This window comes from Rhopalosiphum maidis, chromosome 1 (genome assembly GCF_003676215.2).
Source record: "Rhopalosiphum maidis isolate BTI-1 chromosome 1, ASM367621v3, whole genome shotgun sequence".
In the NCBI taxonomy this organism is placed as follows: domain Eukaryota; kingdom Metazoa; phylum Arthropoda; class Insecta; order Hemiptera; family Aphididae; genus Rhopalosiphum; species Rhopalosiphum maidis.
Genome location: NC_040877.1, coordinates 49,056,906 through 49,062,006, shown reverse-complemented (window position 1 = coordinate 49,062,006; position 5,101 = coordinate 49,056,906). Strand labels below are relative to the sequence as shown.

General features: G+C 30.4%; 1 pseudogene; it reads left to right on the top strand.

Annotated features, from left to right (window-relative positions):
- The first annotated feature begins 1,022 nt into the window (after positions 1-1,022).
- LOC113561243 lies at positions 1,023-2,461 on the top strand (annotated as a pseudogene).
- The last annotated feature ends 2,640 nt before the right edge of the window (positions 2,462-5,101 follow it).

Here is a 5,101-nt window from a genome sequence, read left to right as displayed (position 1 = left end):
TAGATAGAATATAATTTAAGTATGATGAAAAATCAACTGCAGTGTAGAAAAATGTTACCGATAGCGAAAATAGAGCGATAAAATGTTGCGTTATTGAGAGACGTACAGCAATGAATGTACGGATGCAGATCCACGACTACCATCACCGAGATATATCAAATATGTTGAATATAATCAAGGCAGCCAAAGCGGTACCGCAAAGTCAGTATAAATGCCATTATTATATATACTGATATATATGATATTTTTGTATGAGCTATAAAAATTATAATCATAATAAAATTATTTTGTTAATTTGTAGAAATGATTTTTTTATATTTATTAATATATAGTTCTTGTTAGCAATGATTATTCATAAATATTAATCTGTGTATTAGCATATTATGAAATAAAAAAAAATTACTTATATTTTACTTTCATAACAAATATATAATAAATCATAAAACAAATAACTTATATATTATAGTCGACTATGTTGTAGATAATTAATATGAATGATATAAATCATTAACTAAATTAATAACATTAAGTTCGTTGAATAAGATACAGTAATAATAACGAAAAATTATGTTTAACAGCGGTATTTAAAGGATTAATCAGTAAGTATAAAACAAAACCACGTATCGAGGAGTAATTGAGTAAACCAATATTACAAATAAAAGTAATTTACGTACATTTCTTAAGTTATAAACAGTGCGCTGGTGTCTATATTCCAAATTAGTATATTGCGTTCTAAACTTTATTTTACACACACCCTCCACACATCCGATTTGCCGACACCCAATTCGCCGAATACTCGTCTCACCAACACGGAAACCGGTTTACGGTAAAAATAAAAAATGTTCCGATTCGTCGACAAAACGTATTTTCATAAAATATAAAAATAATTTTTATTTGGAAATCTAGAATATTACAATCTAAAATCAAAATGTTGATAAGACTATACTATGATATTAATGACATTTGTCAGTTTGTATAATCATTGCATCGTCAGTTAGTTATATATTAAAATTAAATTTAAAATGTCGTGGTTGATAATAACTTCTGAACGAGATGGCCAACTTTTATTTTTGGATAATTTTATACATCGAATTGATAGAACAAGAGGTTTTAACCATTATTATAAATGTATTGATGATTATGGAGGTCGAGCAATACACAGAGAAGATTCCAATAATGCTATAATGTCAAAAAACGCATATCCATCCGATGCATGGAATCCAATTGGCTGAACGTGGTTTTCGAAATAAGATTAAAGTGAGTTTGTTTTAATTTATACAATTTTATTCACGAGTCTTATACTATTTTTTAAAATTAATTTTTAATACGTGTTTTATAACTTGAAAATAACTTATTTGAAGGAAGAAGTGGTGATAAATCCCACAAAGACTATACTACAGACACTTAATGAAATCCGAAGATCAATTAAGGCTTCAGAAATAGAGGATTCTACGGAAGCCGAAGTAAGGTAAAGGATGCTTTACCAATTTATACCAGTGTAAAAAGTTTGACATACAGGAAACATATGAAATTAATGCAACGTTACCTAAAAAGCTGTCTGAATTAAATATTGAAGGTAATTGGCGATCAACGAATGATGGTAAAGATTTTCTTTTAGGTATTTATTCTAAATTATTTAAACGATTTAATTATAAATACTATTATTCATTATAATATTATTACCTACAGTATTTGATGGTACGGATAATAAAGTCGTTGTATTCGGTACCGAAGGATTTTTACGACGTCTTTGTTCTAGTAATACAGTTTTTATGGATGGTACATTTAAGTCAGCACCAAAAATGTTTACACAAATTGTATACCTTACACTGCTTTGTTATAGGAATGATGATACCCCTAATAGTTATAATATAAATTTTATAATTTAGTAAAATACTAATTATATATGTTTAAATATATTTTTTTAGGCTTATGCATTATTGCCCAGTAAAAGTACATCGACATATTTGAGAATGTTTGAAATAATAAAACAAGCGGCATTGAGAAATGGATTAAAGTTCAAAATAGATTTTGAAATTGGAATGATTGTCTCCATTCGGCAGTGCTTTGGTTCTGATACACCCATAAAAGGGTGTCTATTTCACTTTCAGCAATCTATTTGGCATTAAGTTCAAAGTCTTACCATAATACATTTGCCGATAATTTTAAAGAAGTTGTTCGTCTTCTTTATTCATAAGCCATTGTTCCGATTAAACAAATTGAGTCAGAAAGGAAATATAACTTTTTACGTAATTTGTACGAACTTAGTAAAACTTAATTTTTTATAATTATAATTTTAGGTGTGCTAAAATTATTAAATTATTTTACCGAAACATACTTGGATCCAGATATTTGTCTATTTAATAGCAATATGAGTATTAATTTTAATACAGATGGAGCAAGGACCATAAACCACCTTGAAACATGGCATGCAGCTCTTAATAAAGCTGTTGGTATATAAAAGCCAAATATTTTTATTTTAATCAAAGAGCTAACAAACTAACAAACTTCAAGCTTGACCTCGTAGCACAAAAAAACTGCAATGGATCACAAAAGATGAAAACTAAATATAGATAATAAGAAAAAAGGTTATCATTTTCAAAAGATAGGTAAAGCGTTTATGATATCTAATAATACATTTTTTTCTAACATTTGGAATTATAATTTTAGGTTACAAAATGGTACGATTTGTACTATGGAACACTTAAATGCAATAATGTTTCATTTTCATTTATAAAACAGAAGCTTATAATGTTAATTTATAGTTTTAATATTTGACTTGAACAATATTCGTGAATTATACAAATAATTTAAAACAATAAAAAATGATATAGTTTAATTAGTAAGTATAATTCATCATAATATAGTGTGTCCTAAAATCAGGTGTCGGTAAATTGATTTGTCGACCAATCAGTACACGAATCGGACTCAATGTATAAACAAGTTAAGCAACGTCTTGATACTACCAAAATACATGCCATGAGAATAATATATTTTATAAACTTAGTGTTGTATAATATCGAAATAACGATAGCATAATAAAAAATTATTATTAGAATTAATATCCAGAATAAAGTATAAACATGGCACGACATTTTAAACAAATTTTTTAAACCTTAAATATGACAGCCAATAAAATTAATGTGATTTATAAATCGTTAATATATTAATCATAAGTACCTAGTCTCGTTACTTAGATTTAGTTAAATCATAATATAAATACAACATTAAAAGTATTTAATTAATAATGTTTGCCTTATCACGATACTTATTGTAAAAAAATGACGGAGAGGTAGTATAGTTACATAAGTATGAACATAATATGTTATTCGATATTAAAATAAATATGGTTTTGTTTTATTTAGACTTTGATAGTCAGCATTACAAATTATTAGTACACTGACGGCGGAGCAGAACTGCACTGCTTTTTGAATCCGAGTGTAGTTCGATATTTACCTTATTTTTAAATGATAGCAGTTCATCCATTACCTTTATTAACCTAAGTACAATCAGGCCCGCTAAAATGTTTATACACACCTATCAAACTTGAGTTTTGCGGCACCTTACATGTAAATACTTCAAAAAATCTATAATACAAACATTTTAAATTCCGCCCTTTGTATGGGCCTATGTCACCTACGCCTTAAGTCATGCTTGAGTGCAATCGAACTAAAATGAGTGCAAATCGACCTTACCCATAATATTGATATAAGATATTTACTAACCTAACCGATTAAGTATATTATCATATTATTGTAAATTGTTATTGTTATTTTGTTTTTATAATTTTCATTATTCATTAATCACTATCAATACAACGTATCACGACTACTTATTATTATTTTATTTTTACTAGCGGAATTGTTTATCTATTTCGATATTCTCAATACAATTTTTTATTATGGTATACTGTTTATAATATTTTCTATTCTCCTTCCATTCCGTCTCTCATAAACTATATGAATTACAGTTCACTATCACCGCAAAGCTAGTACCAGTACTGTTCCAAAACATGCAGTAACCACTAACCACAATTGATCGACTGTCAGCCGACAATATTACCTGGTGACATATACTATTACCGCATCGACCCACTACAGCTCGTCACACCGGGTTGCTCCTCACACAAATCTATTGTATCGATATTTATAGATAAAATTAAAATAAATGAAAAATAATGTTATTATATTATTATTAGTAGTAGCACCTGGTACCAAACTCTGTGTAGAAAAACTGTCTGAACCGTCACTGAATTCGACCACGATGTGACCTATAATTCAGTTATACGGTGGACGTAAACATGCGCTGTCGCGGAAGGAACAGGTTCTAGACGGTAATCGGTGTGCATCGACGAGACAGTCCATAGAGCCAATACTCAATAATGGATGTCCGAACTGGACAGCGGAGAGTAGAACAGCGCAATCGTAGTCGCCGCAGTTCCAATCGCCGGCTGTATTCCGGATGGTCTGTTATTTCCGGCGCCAATGCATGATTTCCGCTCTGAAGCCGGCTGGTCGACTACGGAGAAGCGGATAGATCTTTACCCATTGAGCGTGGACGACGGCGGAACGCGACATAGCCGTTACCAGGAAAACAGTGAAGATGCTTCCCTCAGCATTGGTCGTGGCTGTTGTTGTCGTAGTGTTCCAACTCTTTGAGCTCGAGATGAGTTTGTTCATTAATATTTGCAACGGTTTCCGTTGAAGCTCACATTGTATCTTTGTCATCCGCCCACGTCATCACCGCCGTCTGTCCTCGATCGACATAGTTGTCACTCGTCAATAGTCGATGCGACAGTAAACGATAGAGCCCATCGTCGTCACCACCCGCCGTCCCTGTCCATTACGGGGAGCATATGCCTAGACTAGACAACGACAATTTTGTGTGTTATAATAGAATATAATTTTTGTAGAATATAATAATTTAAATAATTTTAATTATACTGTAATGAAAATATTTTACATAGCATCTATTTTAGATTTTTTTATGATTACTTAATTTCCCTGTAAGATTTATGTAATTTTTAATATCATCAATATTTAACCTACAGTGTTGAAATCGAATTGGGTACTGTATACAACGTCCGGAGAATGTTAACTTA